Source organism: Ambystoma mexicanum, chromosome 5q, assembly GCF_040938575.1.
Source record: "Ambystoma mexicanum isolate Mex_15411 chromosome 5q, UKY_AmexF1_1, whole genome shotgun sequence".
Classification (NCBI taxonomy): Eukaryota; Metazoa; Chordata; class Amphibia; order Caudata; family Ambystomatidae; genus Ambystoma; species Ambystoma mexicanum.
In genome coordinates this window covers 70,874,265-70,894,893 of record NC_090933.1, presented here as the reverse complement: position 1 = coordinate 70,894,893, position 20,629 = coordinate 70,874,265, and positions in this window count along the sequence as shown.

Here is a 20,629-nt window from a genome sequence, read left to right as displayed (position 1 = left end):
TCTGCTCCCAGCCCGGTTCCGTGATCTGTGAGGTACTTCTCAACGGCTTCCTCCACTCCGTCTGAGAGCCTACTTGCCTTGTTCGGGGTGAACGAAGCCTCCAGTGTCTCGGCAAGGACCTCTGCCTTATCCTTGTTGCTGCATGCAAGGTGGGTTCGTCCCTGGATTGGTGGGCTTGGCTCCTTCTTTCCAGTCAGGCGACGAGTCATTCTCCACACCGAGTTGTCCGCCTCCTTCAGCTTGGCTGTTGCTGACTCCCATTTCTCTCCACGGTGCTGTCGGATCTGTTCCCGCAGGAGTCTTGTGAGCGTGTTGTACTTCTGCAGGAGATCAGGTGTGCGGAGCTTCTGCCACTGTCGTTGAGCGCGGTTCTTGTCGGCGATTGACTGTTGGATGCCTCTCGGTAGGTCGTAGATGGAACATCTGGTTGTCTTCTGCTTCGGAACACTGCTCTTGATTGCCTCCTGGACTGCTGTCGTGAAGTCTTCCACAGCCCTGTTGATATCATCCATGGTGCTCAGCGGGGTTGGAGTGACCATTCTTTCCAGCTCTTCTTTGAAGCGGCTCCAGTCAGCTCTTCTGAAGTTGTACTTCTCGGCCTGCTGGTAGGGTTCCATCTCATCTCCCACAGTGATTGCTACTGGATTGTGGTCCGAGGTTAGCTCCACCAGTGTTTCCAGCTCCACAGAGTGTTGCAGGTTCTTCAGTATCACGATGTCCAGCACATCTGGGTTGTGGCTTGCTACACCTGGGTAGTGCCTGGGCTCAGTCGGGCCTGCTACCACACAGTCGTTCTTCCTGGAATACGCCAGCAGTGTCCGTCCCCTCTGGTTGGCAGTCCTGGAGTTCCAGCATCGGTGCTTGGCATTGAGGTCTCCTCCGATGAGTGTCGGAACCGTCGAGTCCAGCAAAGCATCCAGGTCTCGGAGATCCAGCTTTGCTTTCGGGGGGCAGTAGGTTGCGATCAGTCGGAGTGGTCCTGTTGCAGTCTTGACTTGCACTCCAGTGGCTTCAATGCTTCTGAGGGGTGGGAGTGCAATCTCATGGTGGTCGATCGTCGTCTTCACTATCACTGCTGTCCCCCCTCCTTTGGCTCCTGTAGGTCGGTCGGTCCGGTACACTGTGTGGTTCGCCAGGCTCAGCTTCTGGTTTCCTTGCAGGTGGGTTTCTGAAAGCAAGGCAGCACTCACCTTTCTTGTTTCCATCAGGTGAAGGAGTTCGTCTCTCTTCTTCTGAATACCGTTGGCATTCCACATCACGATGGCGCAGCTTGGTTTAGATGGCATGTTGGTTCGTCTTTTCGCCCTGGAATAGGCTCAGGATGAGCTGTGCCACCGTCGTCATGGCGGGGTCGATGTTGAGCCCTGCAACAAAAGCTGCAATCTTCACGATGATGTTCTTCCAGTCGATGGAGCTCGCACTTACCTCTTCCTGTGCTGAGGTGGTTGCTTACGGCGGGTTCGGTGGTGGATTTAGGACTCCAGCGTAGCTCAGCCCGGATGTTGTGGGTGCCGTCTGGGTCTTCGCAGGGCCATGGCCTGGTGGCGGGCGAGATGGGTGGGTCCTCTGTGCGGCCGCTGTTGGTTTTGGCTCCTGACGATGTGCAGGTCTTTGGTGCGGTTGGCGTTGTCCGCTGCTCCTCTGAGAGTCATTTGTAGTAGTTGGAGAGTTCCGTGGAGCTTGCAGTGGTTGTTGTGGTGCCCTCCTCTGCTGCTCATCCTGTTTAGCCTTCGTAAGGGCTGGGCATCCGCGGTAGCTGGCAGGGTGAGGCCCCTTGCAGTTGGCGCAGGTTGCCGGATCTGTTCGGGCTCGGGTGCAGTTTTTCGATGTGTGGTTCTCTCCACTTCGCACGCAGCGTGGGTCCTGGTGGCAGAAGGCTGATGTGTGGCCAATCCGCTGGCAGTTGAAACACATGATCGGTCCTCTTCTGCCCTTCGGTGCTTCAGTGGTAACTATGCAGCTGCACAGCCGTGTGAGCTTTGTCAGGTCCACTGGTTTTCCATCGCTGGTTTGTGCAAGGGTGGCAACAAATAGCGGGAATTTCTTGCTCTTGTCGGCTGGCGAGGTCAGCTGGACAACACTCTTCACTGGGAGACCCTGTTCTGCGAGTTGATCTGTGATGTCTTCCACGCTGGTGTTAGTCGGCAGGCCACGGACCACAAACCTCTGAGACCTCACTCGCTCCAGTGGGAATGTGTAGTACTGCAGTTTCTGCACTGTGAAGGCATCTGTCACGCTCTTGTAGTCCTCTACTGTGGTGAGCGAGATCTTCATATGCTCACCATGAGGCTTGAGGGTGAAGCTTGGTTTGGCGCACAGGTGTTTCAGCATGTCAACCAGGTCCTTGTGGGTCTGCAAGCTCTTCACAAACACTGGGGGGATCCGGGTCTTCTTTGGTGGTGGGGTTGTCTGCTCGTCCTCTGTGTTGCCAGGTTCTGTGGTCAGCTGTTCGTGCTTCCAGAATGCCACACCTGTAGCAGATGGTTCAGTCAGGGTCTTCTTCCACTTCTGATGTGATGCACCCGGTGACGCACTTTTACTGGTCTTTCGCTTGTGAGAGACAGGTTCGAACCCTTCCATCTCGACCTCGGTGTCCAGGAGGTGGGATGTTTCTGACATCTGGGCCACCATGATGATCAATCTAGGAGAAAACTGGGGAGAAAATTGGAGAGAAAACAGGAAAGGATAGGAGAAAATGTAGAGTGCTCTTATCAGAGCAGTTTCTTTTAAATCCAAACTGCTCTTTGTAAGAACCAGCTCAGCAGGTGTGCCCTAAAAAGGACAGTTTTGGGGTGCACACGGTGTGCAAAAAGCTCCTTTGCAGAATTGTAGACCGACTCCTGAAGATTGCTCTTCAGGGGGGAAATCGGGCTAATCAAGCGCCACTTGCCGCCACAAGGTGGAGGCAAAGACCGCTTAAACGGCCCTTCTGTTTAGAGAAGGCCCGGCTCACTGCAGCTGCCGCAGCATCGCCCGATCGGCTGTGAGCTCACAAACGAGCTCCGACGGGAGAGACAGTAAAGTCTCAACCCTCCAACCGACTGTGGGCCTCAATCTGCGCAGGTCCCCCTGTCGAAAGTGAGACTCGTACAGCAACAGAACAGAACACGTAAAACACTGCGCCCCCGGCCCTCTCTTTTATAGGCTGCCTGTGCTTAATCAGCTGCTGCCAGTCCCCGCTTGCTATTGGCCCGTATGGTTCTGTCGCTCCTCCGTGTCTGTGTGCCCGGCACAGAGCTCTGATTGGTTGGCAGGAGTAGTCTCCCCCTCCAATGGATGTTCATGCAGAGCCTAGGTTTTGTCTAATGAGAGTGCTCCACCGTGTCTTTATATGCCCGCCCTCCCATGCTCGGGGCATTACTTCCTCTTTGAACAAGCGAGCGCCTATTTAACGCGTCATGTCTGGACGAGGAAAGCAAGGAGGGAAGGCCCGTGCTAAGGCCAAGACTCGCTCCTCCCGGGCGGGCTTGCAGTTCCCAGTGGGCCGTGTGCACAGGCTGCTGCGGAAGGGGAGCTACGGCGAGCGTGTGGGAGCCGGAGCCCCCGTCTACATGGCTGCCGTGCTCGAGTACCTGACTGCTGAGATCCTCGAGCTGGCCGGCAATGCCGCCCGGGACAACAAGAAGACCCGCATCATCCCCAGACACCTGCAGCTCGCCATCCGCAACGACGAGGAGCTCAACAAGCTGCTGGGCAAAGTTACCATTGCCCAGGGTGGTGTCCTGCCCAACATCCAGGCCGTGCTGCTGCCTAAGAAGACCGAGGGCCACAAGGCAGGGGGCAAAGCCAGCAAGTAACAGCCCAAGTTACACACTCCCCAACAAAAAAAACACAAAGGCTCTTTTAAGAGCCACTCACACACTCAGACAAAGAGCTCAGTACCTTGACAGCAGCACCGCCACTTTTCTACACTGCAACAGAGTATGTGTTTGTGTCACAAAAAGAGGGGCTGCATCACGGGTTGCGCGAAACCCCTGTAGGATGATCGCATGCTCCCGATGCCCATGCAGCTTTCTGGGTGCATGGGCAAAGTAGGGGGGCACGCCGGACTGTGAGGCACAGATGGAAAGGGTGGGAGTGAGTGCAAAGGGCTTAACTGGAGGAAGGGGAGGGAGGGAGGGAGGTGTGTGTGTGTGTGTGTGTGTGTGTGTATGTACACCCCTGCAACCCCCAGACCCGTTATACCATTTAAGGGGGTTGGGGGACACCACGGCTCCCCTTAAATGGTGTAAAGAGGTACACCTGTACTGGCTGAAACCACAGCATTTTTGCTGCAATTCTTTTTACCCGATATACCAAATAATGTCGCCATACATATAGTCGACGGGATACGGCACAGGCGACATTATTTATGGGGTAAATGGGAGCGGAGGTTTCCCCTGCAGGTTCCATGGGATAATAATGGCGCCATTCTTGCATGGAGAGATTTTTGCGGGGATATTATCACATGGAACTGTGCATTATTGGCAGGCTGACAACCCCCCTCCCCAACCCACCCTCCTGCTTCCCCGGCCAGTGCAGTGGGCCTGTGCAGCAGTGCCACTCAAGGAAGGTCCCGTGGCCCGAAGTACCAACAGCCCTGTTGTGTGGGCGCCCATTTGAATGTAAATGGGGGAATGCGCCAAAAGAAACCAAGCCCACTTTAGAATTCCACTTGATAACTCTTTGTTTCGGCTCAAACTGTACCTACATGAGAATACATACCCAATTACAGATGGGAAGCCCCCTCCATCCCTGTCCCCCAAATCTCTCTTCCCTTCTGGTAAGCTGACTCGGGCACTCATGTGAGAGCAAAGAGGTCCCAGATGCCCTCTTTTAACGGCAGAAGGTACTGCGGCCTAGGTGGAGATGGCCGGGAAAGGCGGGATTATGCTGATAACTCCCAGAAGTACCTAGCAGCAGACAAAGCGGGGGACAGGCACGCCCCCCTCTAGCCATCCCCATAAGCCCCTGAGCAGGCCTCGAGAACTCTTGGGCCGGCCGGTCCACTGTGTCCCAAGAAGCCGGGGGTCACAGCACACTCTGAGTTACAAGTGCCTGTAGGTCAGCCCTGTTTTCCTGCCTATAGAACCTGGCCGTTCGGTCTTTGCTCCTAGGGGCCAGCCAGCCTGGAGTGTGGTCTTTGCTCCACTCTCTGCTGGGCCCAGAGCGTGGTCTCCACTCTCTGCTGGGCCCTGAGAGAGCCAGGAGCATGGCCTTTGCTTCACTCTCTGCTGGGCCCTGAGAGGGCCAGGAGCGGGGCCTTTGCTCCTCTCTCTCCCTCTCCTTGCCCAGCACCCCTGAGACAGCCAGGAGCATGGCATTTGCTCCACTCGCTGCTGGCCTCTCTCTTTGGGAAAGGCCGACCCAGCTCCCTTTTCTCTCCCTCCAGCCACCAGGTCAGTCGGGCCAACATCATACGTTGCTATTGTTGTTCGGCATTTAAATAGCGCTCTGTATATCATTGGTATGATCTCAAAGCGCATGTGGGTTGAACGCCCTTGGGGACCGTAGTCAAGGTCAGTCGAGAGAGAGTGGGCTAGCGTAGGGTGCTTGGGTGCACTCAATATGTGAGCAGCTGATACGATTGCCTGATGGTAGCTGCATCCTAACATTAGATGCGGTGCTATTGAGAGATCATTTGAATGTGTGCGGTCTGGTGGTTGGTCTCCGAGACTGCATTCTGGCGGCATTAGGCCTGTGTAGAACGCTTATGTGTGCAGCTAGGCAGATTTTTTCGTGGGGTATAGCTGCGTTCTAGCAGGATGTTGAGGTGTTCATGGGGTCTAGTACCTATGCGAGCAGCTAGGCCGAAATTGATCGAGGGGTATAGCTGGGCTCGATTGTGTGTTGGTGTAAAGTAGAGAGTGAGCATAGTGATAGGAGAGCCGAGTGTCTGGAGTGGGTGTTTTGTTCTTATGCGCCCACTGTTCCAGGATTGCATTCTCGTGTTTCGCAGTAGCTGCACTCAGAGGAAAGGTAGATTCACAGCCAGGAGCCGAGTAAGATATGTTTGCTCAGGCAGAGGGTCATTCATTTTGGGCTCAGCACACTGCATCTCAGGGGCCCGTTTTCACTGGTTGTGGTTTATATTGGATATAGGGCAGGAGCTCTTTCGCACCAATGTAGTCACATCGAGCTGATTTTTCTGGTCCTTGGTTGCCGTTAATGGCGGTTGCAGGGTAGATCTAGGCAGGATGGTAGGTTGCAGGACAGGAGTTATTTCTCATGCCAACAATATCCCTCCGGACAGCTTTAGGTCCACCATTCAAGCACTGGTCCTTTGCCACCTGGGCGGGGGCAACCCCCTCCTCGAAAAGGCCGCCCGCCGTCCTCCCTCGTGCCCCAGAGAAGTGTCCTACACGCAGCCACACGCTTCACCAGGGCTCTACGCAGGTACCACATCACCCCTCCCCTCATCGACCTTCACTGGCTCCCACTACGCACACGAATCACCTTAGAGTCTTGCCGCACCATCTATAAGGCGGTCGCCAGCAAGTCCCCCAGCTACCTCGCAGAGAAACTTAGCATCTCCAGCAGACAAACGCACCACCAGAAACCTGGATACGCACAGACTTGAAATCCGCCACTGCAAAAAGGAAAGGACCAAAAAACAAGCCTTCTCTGTCTACGCCCCGAGACCATGGAACCTCCTCCACGTCAGCATCAGACTTGCCCCACACGCTCCTACAATTCAGAAAAGAACTCAAGACGCACCTCTTCAAGGAGTCTCTCCCCCTCAATACCTAGGCCATCACGCCGCACCGCCTGGCTCGCTAGACGACGCCCGCCTCCCTCCTCCCCGCCACCCTCTACAGCTGTGCCCCTGCGTATCCTACCCCCTGGTGTATATCTGTTCCGTTTTTTTCCCTCTGAAAAGCACTCAGTTATGCATCTGCACTGTTGCATATCTGGGTAAAGCGCTCTGTCGTGTATCTGTGTTGGTGCATTCCTCTGTAAAGCCCGCTCCGTTGCTTCTCGAAGCTTGGTCCGCGCTCAATGAATACCATAACAATAATAATTCCATTCCGGGGATGCTGGTGCAGTCCCGGTTTTAACTTTGCATTCTGGGGCTTGTAGTCCTGGCCTTCCCCCTCATGTAGCCAGCAGTGCAAGTCCTTGAGCGCAAAGTTAAACCGACCGAGCGGGTCCGAGCCTGGGGAGAGCGTGGGCTGGCGATACCGGTTGGCTCACCTTTGCCATGACGCTGGCCCAAAGGCAGCCGGTAGTGTCCGGCCTAGCTACCGCGTGGTGAAAGCAGTCCTATCCGAGGGATGTTTGCGTTTCGAGGATGGCTGTAGAAGGTTGCTATGCGGTAGTTGGTTGGCCCTCTGACTGGGGGCAGCTGCACGTGTGTTTCTCAGATCGCTATGATGGCAAAGGAGGTTGTGTATCCTGCCTGCCCAGAGAACATATGAGAGAGCCAGAGAGATGTAAGCAGTGCATGAGCGGAACTCTCAAGTTTCCAGTGGCCAATGCGTCAGAAGGCCACCCAGTCCTGCCTCAACCCCCCTCTGTATTTTGGGTCCTTTTGATTTTTCTGCCCCGTTTGAAATGCAGAAGCACTACAAGTCCCAGAATTCCAAGCAAAAACAGAACTGGGTGGCTTTCCCAAACGTGGACCTGGAAAACGCGAGAGCCTTGCCATCGGGTGTCAGGTGGGGGAGTCAAGAGAAGGCGGTTGCTAGTTAGAACCGCTCTTAACTTTTCCCGCAACCACCTACCTCAATGGAGGCTCCTTTTATATCTTTTCCGGGGCGCTGGCCGCTTTCTTTTCTGTACTTGCTTGCCAGGCTAGGTGCTTCAAAAACATGTCCTCTGAAGTGGCCCCACGCCGCCACTTGTCGTGCCATACAAAATGACCAACTAAATAAAATGAATAAATCCCCCCTCCATCCCAGAGAGAGAGAGAGAGAGAGACAGACAGACAGACAGACAGAGCACACAGACACTGTCAATCAAAAGAGGAATCTGTGAATAACTGGCAAGCCTCAGATTGGCTGTCCAATCATAGCCCTCCTGGTATGTGCGTGCCTGCGTGCGCGTGTCAATGCTTGCCAGCCTTTCAACAGGCCGACGTTCTGCCTCGGGCTCGTCACTGAGAGTGGCGGGCTTTTTCAAACCCGTTTCCTGCTATTGTCCCAGCCAATCGGAGCGTAGTTGGGTCTTCATCCGTCACAGACCATTGTACGTTGTCAGTAGAGAGGAAGCAAGTCGCGCAAGGTTGCCATGGCCCGTACGAAGCAGACTGCCCCAAGTCCACCGGAGGCAAGGCACCCCGCAAGCAGCTGGCCACCAAAGCTGCCCGCAAGAGCGCCCCTGCGACTGGTGGGGTCAAGAAACCGCACCGCTATCGGCCGGGCACCGTGGCCCTCAGAGAGATCCGGCGTTACCAGAAATCTACTGAGCTGCTCATCCGGAAACTGCCCTTCCAGCGCTTGGTGCGGGAGATCGCACAGGATTTCAAGACCGACCTGCGCTTCCAGAGCTCAGCAGTCATGGCCCTGCAGGAGGCCAGCGAGGCCTACTTGGTGGGGCTCTTTGAGGACACCAACCTCTGCGCCATCCACGCCAAGCGAGTGACCATTATGCCCAAGGACATCCAGCTGGCCCGCCGCATCCGGGGCGAGAGGGCCTGAGGGGCACCGGCAGCAAGACCCCACCACCACAAAGGCTCTTTTAAGAGCCGACACGTTGTCACACACAAGAGCTGCTCAACTCTGCCTCTCGAGGCGCCTCTCTTCACTGCACAGGCGGCTAGGCCGTCTCTCAAACCCAAGGCAAACATGCAAACGCTCCTACCTGTCTTGGCAACACCCCCTCCCCCAAAAATGCCCATCTGGGCAGCTTTGGCGACCAGTTATTTGTGCGCTTGTGGCGGTCGGATTTGATGTGATGGCTTGTACCTTTTAGCGGGAGCACAGCCAGCTCGTAACCCGAGCCCTCCACTCCCCCCCTCCCGCCCCCCCTCAGAGCGATCTCTGAACTCGAAGCTCCCCACCCCACATCACGTTTCTATAAGGCCTGCCTTGAGGCTGGATTCCAACCGCTTCTAAGCGCTGTGTGCTAATGGTCGGTTTTCCGCCCGCCGTCCCCCTCCTCACAGGCAGACCGAATGGTGAAGTACCTGCTCCCTGTCGGGCTCGGGGACAGAGGGGTGTGCTGCGAGCGCTTCCCTGGCAGTGCTGCCTTACATAGCCTGTCCTGTACATTAAGCCGAGCTCCCAGAGATTTCCCTCCCAGCCCAGCAAATGTGTCAAGTAGGGTGCGTGACTCCTGCCACAGCGCAGAGAAATAATTTGCTTACGCCGCCCCCGAGACCGTAGTCCTTATTTGATATCATTGGCCTTATGTTTTGCGGGGATGGAATAAAGCAGGGCTAGCTAGGCAAAGCATGTGAGCTCTTGAGTGGAGGTGGTGAGCGGCTCTTAAAAGAGCCTTTGGGTTTCTTTGGTGCTGGGAACTGTGGTCTCACTTGGCGCTGGTGTACTTGGTGACGGCTTTGGTGCCCTCGGACACAGCGTGCTTGGCCAGCTCGCCTGGCAGCAGGAGTCGCACTCCGGTCTGGATCTCCCTGGAGGTGAGGGTCCTGCGCCTGTTGTATTGAGCCAGGCGGGAGGCTTCCGCAGCGATGCGCTCGAAGATGTCATTGACAAACGAGTTCATGATGCCCATGGCCTTGGAAGAGATGCCGGTGTCAGGGTGCACCTGCTTCATCACCTTGTAGATGTAAATGGCATAGCTTTCCTTCCTGCTCCTCTTGCGCTTCTTCCCGTCCTTCTTGGGCGGCTTGGAGAGCGCTTTCTTGGAGGCCTTCTTGGGCGCTGGGGCGGACTTGGGTGGCTCAGGCATGGTCTCCGGCTGACGTCCACGCTGTGAGGAGAGAGAGAAATGAGTAAAACACTGCGCCCCCTGGCCCCTCTCTTTTATAGGCTGCCTGTGCTTAATCAGCTGCTGCCAGTCCCCGCTTGCTATTGGCCCGTATGGTTCTGTCGCTCCTCCGTGTCTGTGTGCCCGGCACAGAGCTCTGATTGGTTGGCAGGAGTAGTCTCCCCCTCCAATGGATGTTCATGCAGAGCCTAGGTTTTGTCCAATGAGAGTGCTCCACCGTGTCTTTATATGCCCGCCCTCCCATGCTCGGGGCATTACTTCCTCTTTGAACAAGCGAGCGCCTATTTAACGCGTCATGTCTGGACGAGGAAAGCAAGGAGGGAAGGCCCGTGCTAAGGCCAAGACTCGCTCCTCCCGGGCGGGCTTGCAGTTCCCAGTAGGCCGTGTGCACAGGCTGCTGCGGAAGGGGAGCTACGGCGAGCGTGTGGGAGCCGGAGCCCCCGTCTACATGGCTGCCGTGCTCGAGTACCTGACTGCTGAGATCCTCGAGCTGGCCGGCAATGCCGCCCGGGACAACAAGAAGACCCGCATCATCCCCAGACACCTGCAGCTCGCCATCCGCAACGACGAGGAGCTCAACAAGCTGCTGGGCAAAGTCACCATTGCCCAGGGTGGTGTCCTGCCCAACATCCAGGCCGTGCTGCTGCCTAAGAAGACCGAGGGCCACAAGGCAGGGGGCAAAGCCAGCAAGTAACAGCCCAAGTTACACACTCCCCAACAAAAAAAACACAAAGGCTCTTTTAAGAGCCACTCACACACTCAGACAAAGAGCTCAGTACCTTGACAGCAGCGCCACCACTTTTCTACACTGCAACAGAGTATGTGTTTGTGTCACAAAAAGAGGGGCTGCATCAGGGGTTGCGCGAAACCCCTGTAGGATGATCGCATGCTCCCGATGCCCATGCAGCTTTCTGGGTGCATGGGCAAAGTAGGGGGGCACGCCGGACTGTGAGGCACAGATGGAAAGGGTGGGAGTGAGTGCAAAGGGCTTAACTGGAGGAAGGGGAGGGAGGGAGGGAGGGAGGTGTGTGTGTGTGTATGTACACCCCCGCAACCCCCAGACCCGTTATACCATTTTAGGGGGTTGGGGGACACCACGGCTCCCCTTAAATGGTATAAAGAGGTACACCTGTACCGGCTGAAACCACAGCATTTTTGCTGCAATTCTTTTTACCCAATATACCAAATAATGTCGCCATACATATAGTCGACGGGATACGGCACAGGCGACATTATTTATGGGGTAAATGGGAGCGGAGGTTTCCCCTGCAGGTTCCATGGGATAATAATGGCGCCATTCTTGCGTGGAGACATTTTTGCGGGGATATTATCACATGGAACTGTGCATTATTGGCAGGCTGACAACCCCCCTCCCCAACCCACCCTCCTGCTTCCCCGGCCAGTGCAGTGGGCCTGTGCAGCAGTGCCACTCAAGGAAGGTCCCGTGGCCCGAAGTACCAACAGCCCTGTTGTGTGGGCGCCCATTTGAATGTAAATGGGGGAATGCGCCAAAAGAAACCAAGCCCACTTTAGAATTCCACTTGATAACTCTTTGTTTCGGCTCAAACTGTACCTACATGAGAATACATACCCAATTACAGATGGGAAGCCCCCTCCATCCCTGTCCCCCAAATCTCTCTTCCCTTCTGGTAAGCTGACTCGGGCACTCATGTGAGAGCAAAGAGGTCCCAGATGCCCTCTTTTAACGGCAGAAGGTACTGCGGCCTAGGTGGAGATGGCCGGGAAAGGCGGGATTATGCTGGTAACTCCCAGAAGTACCTAGCAGCAGACAAAGCGGGGGACAGGCACGCCCCCCTCTAGCCATCCCCATAAGCCCCTGAGCAGGCCTCGAGAACTCTTGGGCCGGCCGGTCCACTGTGTCCCAAGAAGCCGGGGGTCACAGCACACTCTGAGTTACAAGTGCCTGTAGGTCAGCCCTGTTTTCCTGCCTATGGAACCTGGCCGTTCGGTCTTTGCTCCTAGGGGCCAGCCAGCCTGGAGTGTGGTCTTTGCTCCACTCTCTGCTGGGCCCAGAGCGTGGTCTCCACTCTCTGCTGGGCCCTGAGAGAGCCAGGAGCATGGCCTTTGCTTCACTCTCTGCTGGGCCCTGAGAGGGCCAGGAGCGGGGCCTTTGCTCCTCTCTCTCCCTCTCCTTGCCCAGCACCCCTGAGACAGCCAGGAGCATGGCATTTGCTCCACTCGCTGCTGGCCTCTCTCTTTGGGAAAGGCCGACCCAGCTCCCTTTTCTCTCCCTCCAGCCACCAGGTCAGTCGGGCCAACATCATACGTTGCTATTGTTGTTCGGCATTTAAATAGCGCTCTGTATATCATTGGTATGATCTCAAAGCGCATGTGGGTTGAACGCCCTTGGGGACCGTAGTCAAGGTCAGTCGAGAGAGAGTGGGCTAGCGTAGGGTGCTTGGGTGCACTCAATATGTGAGCAGCTGATACGATTGCCTGATGGTAGCTGCATCCTAACATTAGGTGCGGTGCTATTGAGAGATCATTTGAATGTGTGCGGTCTGGTGGTTGGTCTCCAAGACTGCATTCTGGCGGCATTAGGCCTGTGTAGAACGCTTATGTGTGCAGCTAGGCAGATTTTTTCGTGGGGTATAGCTGCGTTCTAGCAGGATGTTGAGGTGTTCATGGGGTCTAGTACCTATGCGAGCAGCTAGGCCGAAATTGATCGAGGGGTATAGCTGGGCTCGATTGTGTGTTGGTGTAAAGTAGAGAGTGAGCATAGTGATAGGAGAGCCGAGTGTCTGGAGTGGGTGTTTTGTTCTTATGCGCCCACTGTTCCAGGATTGCATTCTCGTGTTTCGCAGTAGCTGCACTCAGAGGAAAGGTAGATTCACAGCCAGGAGCCGAGTAAGATATGTTTGCTCAGGCAGAGGGTCATTCATTTTGGGCTCAGCACACTGCTTCTCAGGGGGCCGCTTTCACTGGTTGTGGTTTATATTGGATATAGGGCAGGAGCTCTCTCGCACCAATGTAGTCACATCGAGCTGATTTTTCTGGTCCTTGGTTGCCGTTAATGGCGGTTGCAGGGTAGATCTAGGCAGGATGGTAGGTTGCAGGACAGGAGTTATTTCTCATGCCAACAATATCCCTCCGGACAGCTTTAGGTCCACCATTCAAGCACTGGTCCTTTGCCACCTGGGCGGGGGCAACCCCCTCCTCGAAAAGGCCGCCCGCCGTCCTCCCTCGTGCCCCAGAGAAGTGTCCTACATGCAGCCACACGCTTCACCAGGGCTCTACGCAGGTACCACATCACCCCTCCCCTCATCGACCTTCACTGGCTCCCACTACGCACACGAATCACCTTAGAGTCTTGCCGCACCATCTATAAGGCGGTCGCCCGCAAGTCCCCCAGCTACCTCGCAGAGAAACTTAGCATCTCCAGCAGACAAACGCACCACCAGAAACCTGGATACGCACAGACTTGAAATCCGCCACTGCAAAAAGGAAAGGACCAAAAAACAAGCCTTCTCTGTCTACGCCCCGAGACCATGGAACCTCCTCCACGTCAGCATCAGACTTGCCCCATACGCTCCTACAATTCAGAAAAGAACTCAAGACGCACCTCTTCAAGGAGTCTCTCCCCCTCAATACCTAGGCCATCACGCCGCACCGCCTGGCTCGCTAGACGATGCCCGCCTCCCTCCTCCCCGCCACCCTCTACAGCTGTGCCCCTGCGTATCCTACCCCCTGGTGTATATCTGTTCCGTTTTTTTCCCTCTGAAAAGCACTCAGTTATGCATCTGCACTGTTGCATATCTGGGTAAAGCGCTCTGTCGTGTATCTGTGTTGGTGCATTCCTCTGTAAAGCCCGCTCCGTTGCTTCTCGAAGCTTGGTCCGCGCTCAATGAATACCATAACAATAATAATTCCATTCCGGGGATGCTGGTGCAGTCCCGGTTTTAACTTTGCATTCTGGGGCTTGTAGTCCTGGCCTTCCCCCTCATGTAGCCAGCAGTGCAAGTCCTTGAGCGCAAAGTTAAACCGACCGAGCGGGTCCGAGCCTGGGGAGAGCGTGGGCTGGCGATACCGGTTGGCTCACCTTTGCCATGACGCTGGCCCAAAGGCAGCCGGTAGTGTCCGGCCTAGCTACCGCGTGGTGAAAGCAGTCCTATCCGAGGGATGTTTGCGTTTCGAGGATGGCTGTAGAAGGTTGCTATGCGGTAGTTGGTTGGCCCTCTGACTGGGGGCAGCTGCACGTGTGTTTCTCAGATCGCTATGATGGCAAATGAGGTTGTGTATCCTTCCTGCCCAGAGAACATATGAGAGAGCCAGAGAGATGTAAGCAGTGCATGAGCGGAACTCTCAAGTTTCCAGTGGCCAATGCGTCAGAAGGCCACCCAGTCCTGCCTCAACCCCCCTCTGTATTTTGGGTCCTTTTGATTTTTCTGCCCCGTTTGAAATGCAGAAGCACTACAAGTCCCAGAATTCCAAGCAAAAACAGAACTGGGTGGCTTTCCCAAACGTGGACCCGGAAAACGCGAGAGCCTTGCCATCGGGTGTCAGGTGGGGGAGTCAAGAGAAGGCGGTTGCTAGTTAGAACCGCTCTTAACTTTTCCCGCAACCACCTACCTCAATGGAGGCTCCTTTTATATCTTTTCCGGGGCGCTGGCCGCTTTCTTTTCTGTACTTGCTTGCCAGGCTAGGTGCTTCAAAAACATGTCCTCTGAAGTGGCCCCACGCCGCCACTTGTCGTGCCATACAAAATGACCAACTAAATAAAATGAATAAATCCCCCCTCCATCCCAGAGAGAGAGAGACAGACAGACAGACAGACAGACAGAGCACACAGACACTGTCAATCAAAAGAGGAATCTGTGAATAACTGGCAAGCCTCAGATTGGCTGTCCAATCATAGCCCTCCTGGTATGTGCGTGCCTGCGTGCGCGTGTCGATGCTTGCCAGCCTTTCAACAGGCCGACGTTCTGCCTCGGGCTCGTCACTGAGAGTGGCGGGCTTTTTCAAACCCGTTTCCTGCTATTGTCCCAGCCAATCGGAGCGTAGTTGGGTCTTCATCCGTCACAGACCATTGTACGTTGTCAGTAGAGAGGAAGCAAGTCGCGCAAGGTTGCCATGGCCCGTACGAAGCAGACTGCCCCAAGTCCACCGGAGGCAAGGCACCCCGCAAGCAGCTGGCCACCAAAGCTGCCCGCAAGAGCGCCCCTGCGACTGGTGGGATCAAGAAACCGCACCGCTATCGGCCGGGCACCGTGGCCCTCAGAGAGATCCGGCGCTACCAGAAATCTACTGAGCTGCTCATCCGGAAACTGCCCTTCCAGCGCTTGGTGCGGGAGATCGCACAGGATTTCAAGACCGACCTGCGCTTCCAGAGCTCAGCAGTCATGGCCCTGCAGGAGGCCAGCGAGGCCTACTTGGTGGGGCTCTTTGAGGACACCAACCTCTGCGCCATCCACGCCAAGCGAGTGACCATTATGCCCAAGGACATCCAGCTGGCCCGCCGCATCCGGGGCGAGAGGGCCTGAGGGGCACCGGCAGCAAGACCCCACCACCACAAAGGCTCTTTTAAGAGCCGACACGTTGTCACACACAAGAGCTGCTCAACTCTGCCTCTCGAGGCGCCTCTCTTCACTGCACAGGCGGCTAGGCCGTCTCTCAAACCCAAGGCAAACATGCAAACGCTCCTACCTGTCTTGGCAACACCCCCTCCCCAAAAAATGCCCATCTGGGCAGCTTTGGCGACCAGTTATTTGTGCGCTTGTGGCGGTCGGATTTGATGTGATGGCTTGTACCTTTTAGCGGGAGCACAGCCAGCTCGTAACCCGAGCCCTCCACTCCCCCCCTCCCGCCCCCCCTCAGAGCGATCTCTGAACTCGAAGCCCCCCACCCCACATCACGTTTCTATAAGGCCTGCCTTGAGGCTGGATTCCAACCGCTTCTAAGCGCTGTGTGCTAATGGTCGGTTTTCCGCCCGCCGTCCCCCTCCTCACAGGCAGACCGAATGGTGAAGTACCTGCTCCCTGTCGGGCTCGGGGACAGAGGGGTGTGCTGCGAGCGCTTCCCTGGCAGTGCTGCCTTACATAGCCTGTCCTGTACATTAAGCCGAGCTCCCAGAGATTTCCCTCCCAGCCCAGCAAATGTGTCAAGTAGGGTGCGTGACTCCTGCCACAGCGCAGAGAAATAATTTGCTTACGCCGCCCCCGAGACCGTAGTCCTTATTTGATATCATTGGCCTTATGTTTTGCGGGGATGGAATAAAGCAGGGCTAGCTAGGCAAAGCATGTGAGCTCTTGAGTGGAGGTGGTGAGCGGCTCTTAAAAGAGCCTTTGGGTTTCTTTGGTGCTGGGAACTGTGGTCTCACTTGGCGCTGGTGTACTTGGTGACGGCTTTGGTGCCCTCGGACACAGCGTGCTTGGCCAGCTCGCCTGGCAGCAGGAGTCGCACTCCGGTCTGGATCTCCCTGGAGGTGAGGGTCCTGCGCTTGTTGTATTGAGCCAGGCGGGAGGCTTCCGCAGCGATGCGCTCGAAGATGTCATTGACAAACGAGTTCATGATGCCCATGGCCTTGGAAGAGATGCCGGTGTCAGGGTGCACCTGCTTCATCACCTTGTAGATGTAAATGGCATAGCTTTCCTTCCTGCTCCTCTTGCGCTTCTTCCCGTCCTTCTTGGGCGGCTTGGAGAGCGCTTTCTTGGAGCCCTTCTTGGGCGCTGCGGCGGACTTGGCTGGCTCAGGCATGGTCTCCGGCTGACGTCCACGCTGTGAGGAGAGAGAGAAATGAGTAAAACACTGCGCCCCCCGGCCCCTCTCTTTTATAGGCTGCCTGTGCTTAATCAGCTGCTGCCAGTCCCCGCTTGCTATTGGCCCGTATGGTTCTGTCGCTCCTCCGTGTCTGTGTGCCCGGCACAGAGCTCTGATTGGTTGGCAGGAGTAGTCTCCCCCTCCAATGGATGTTCATGCAGAGCCTAGGTTTTGTCCAATGAGAGTGCTCCACCGTGTCTTTATATGCCCGCCCTCCCATGCTCGGGGCATTACTTCCTCTTTGAACAAGCGAGCGCCTATTTAACGCGTCATGTCTGGACGAGGAAAGCAAGGAGGGAAGGCCCGTGCTAAGGCCAAGACTCGCTCCTCCCGGGCGGGCTTGCAGTTCCCAGTAGGCCGTGTGCACAGGCTGCTGCGGAAGGGGAGCTACGGCGAGCTTGTGGGAGCCGGAGCCCCCGTCTACATGGCTGCCGTGCTCGAGTACCTGACTGCTGAGATCCTCGAGCTGGCCGGCAATGCCGCCCGGGACAACAAGAAGACCCGCATCATCCCCAGACACCTGCAGCTCGCCATCCGCAACGACGAGGAGCTCAACAAGCTGCTGGGCAAAGTCACCATTGCCCAGGGTGGTGTCCTGCCCAACATCCAGGCCGTGCTGCTGCCTAAGAAGACCGAGGGCCACAAGGCAGGGGGCAAAGCCAGCAAGTAACAGCCCAAGTTACACACTCCCCAACAAAAAAAACACAAAGGCTCTTTTAAGAGCCACTCACACACTCAGACAAAGAGCTCAGTACCTTGACAGCAGCGCCACCACTTTTCTACACTGCAACAGAGTATGTGTTTGTGTCACAAAAAGAGGGGCTGCATCAGGGGTTGCGCGAAACCCCTGTAGGATGATCGCATGCTCCCGATGCCCATGCAGCTTTCTGGGTGCATGGGCAAAGTAGGGGGGCACGCCGGACTGTGAGGCACAGATGGAAAGGGTGGGAGTGAGTGCAAAGGGCTTAACTGGAGGAAGGGGAGGGAGGGAGGGAGGGAGGTGTGTGTGTGTGTATGTACACCCCCGCAACCCCCAGACCCGTTATACCATTTAAGGGGGTTGGGGGACACCACGGCTCCCCTTTAATGGTATAAAGAGGTACACCTGTACCGGCTGAAACCACAGCATTTTTGCTGCAATTCTTTTTACCCGATATACCAAATAATGTCGCCATACATATAGTCGACGGGATACGGCACAGGCGACATTATTTATGGGGTGAATGGGAGCGGAGGTTTCCCCTGCAGGTTCCATGGGATAATAATGGCGCCATTCTTGCGTGGAGACATTTTTGCGGGGATATTATCACATGGAACTGTGCATTATTGGCAGGCTGACAACCCCCCTCCCCAACCCACCCTCCTGCTTCCCCGGCCAGTGCAGTGGGCCTGTGCAGCTGTGCCACTCAAGGAAGGTCCCGTGGCCCGAAGAACCAACAGCCCTGTTGTGTGGGCGCCCATTTGAATGTAAATGGGGGAATGCGCCAAAAGAAACCAAGCCCACTTCAGAATTCCACTTGATAACTCTTTGTTTCGGCTCAAACTGTACCTACATGAGAATACATACCCAATTACAGATGGGAAGCCCCCTCCATCCCTGTCCCCCAAATCTCTCTTCCCTTCTGGTAAGCTGACTCGGGCACTCATGTGAGAGCAAAGAGGTCCCAGATGCCCTCTTTTAACGGCAGAAGGTACTGCGGCCTAGGTGGAGATGGCCGGGAAAGGCGGGATTATGCTGATAACTCCCAGAAGTACCTAGCAGCAGACAAAGCGGGGGACAGGCACGCCCCCCTCTAGCCATCCCCATAAGCCCCTGAGCAGGCCTCGAGAACTCTTGGGCCGGCCGGTCCACTGTGTCCCAAGAAGCCGGGGGTCACAGCACACTCTGAGTTACAAGTGCCTGTAGGTCAGCCCTGTTTTCCTGCCTATAGAACCTGGCCGTTCGGTCTTTGCTCCTAGGGGCCAGCCAGCCTGGAGTGTGGTCTTTGCTCCACTCTCTGCTGGGCCCAGAGTGTGGTCTCCACTCTCTGCTGGGCCCTGAGAGAGCCAGGAGCATGGCCTTTGCTTCACTCTCTGCTGGGCCCTGAGAGGGCCAGGAGCGGGGCCTTTGCTCCTCTCTCTCCCTCTCCTTGCCCAGCACCCCTGAGACAGCCAGGAGCATGGCATTTGCTCCACTCGCTGCTGGCCTCTCTCTTTGGGAAAGGCCGACCCAGCTCCCTTTTCTCTCCCTCCAGCCACCAGGTCAGTCGGGCCAACATCATACGTTGCTATTGTTGTTCGGCATTTAAATAGCGCTCTGTATATCATTGGTATGATCTCAAAGCGCATGTGGGTTGAACGCCCTTGGGGACCGTAGTCAAGGTCAGTCGAGAGAGAGTGGGCTAGCGTAGGGTGCTTGGGTGCACTCAATATGTGAGCAGCTGATACGATTACCTGATGGTAGCTGCATCCTAACATTAGGTCCGGTGCTATTGAGAGATCATTTGAATGTGTGCGGTCTGGTGGTTGGTCTCCGAGACTGCATTCTGGCGGCATTAGGCCTGTGTAGAACGCTTATGTGTGCAGCTAGGCAGATTTTTTCGTGGGGTATAGCTGCGTTCTAGCAGGATGTTGAGGTGTTCATGGGGTCTAGTACCTATGTGAGCAGCAAGCCTCAGATTGGCTGTCCAATCATAGCCCTCCTGGTATGTGCGTGCCTGCGTGCGCGTGTCGATGCTTGCCAGCCTTTCAACAGGCCGACGTTCTGCCTCGGGCTCGTCACTGAGAGTGGCGGGCTTTTTCAAACCCGTTTCCTGCTATTGTCCCAGCCAATCGGAGCGTAGTTGGGTCTTCATCCGTCACAGACCATTGTACGTTGTCAGTAGAGAGGAAGCAAGTCGCGCAAGGTTGCCATGGCCCGTACGAAGCAGACTGCCCCAAGTCCACCGGAGGCAAGGCACCCCGCAAGCAGCTGGCCACCAAAGCTGCCCGCAAGAGCGCCCCTGCGACTGGTGGGGTCAAGAAACCGCACTGCTATCGGCCGGGCACCGTGGCCCTCAGAGAGATCCGGCGCTACCAGAAATCTACTGAGCTGCTCATCCGGAAACTGCCCTTCCAGCGCTTGGTGCGGGAGATCGCACAGGATTTCAAGACCGACCTGCGCTTCCAGAGCTCAGCAGTCATGGCCCTGCAGGAGGCCAGCGAGGCCCTTTGAGGACACCAACCTCTGCGCCATCCACGCCAAGCGAGTGACCATTATGCCCAAGGACATCCAGCTGGCCCGCCGCATCCGGGGCGAGAGGGCCTGAGGGGCACCGGCAGCAAGACCCCACCACCACAAAGGCTCTTTTAAGAGCCGACACGTTGTCACACACAAGAGCTGCTCAACTCTGCCTCTCGAGGCGCCTCTCTTCACTGCACAGGCGGCTAGGCCGTCTCTCAAACCCAAGGCAAACATGCAAACGCTCCTACCTGTCTTGGCAACACCCCCTCCCCAAAAAATGCCCATCTGGGCAGCTTTGGCGACCAGTTATTTGTGCGCTTGTGGCGGTCGGATTTGATGTGATGACTTGTACCTTTTAGCGGGAGCACAGCCAGCTCGTAACCCGAGCCCTCCACTCCCCCCCTCCCGCCCCCCCTCAGAGCGATCTCTGAACTCGAAGCCCCCCACCCCACATCACGTTTCTATAAGGCCTGCCTTGAGGCTGGATTCCAACCGCTTCTAAGCGCTGTGTGCTAATGGTCGGTTTTCCGCCCGCCGTCCCCCTCCTCACAGGCAGACCGAATGGTGAAGTACCTGCTCCCTGTCGGGCTCGGGGACAGAGGGGTGTGCTGCGAGCGCTTCCCTGGCAGTGCTGCCTTACATAGCCTGTCCTGTACATTAAGCCGAGCTCCCAGAGCTTTCCCTCCCAGCCCAGCAAATGTGTCAAGTAGGGTGCGTGACTCCTGCCACAGCGCAGAGAAATAATTTGCTTACGCCGCCCCCCAGACCGTAGTCCTTATT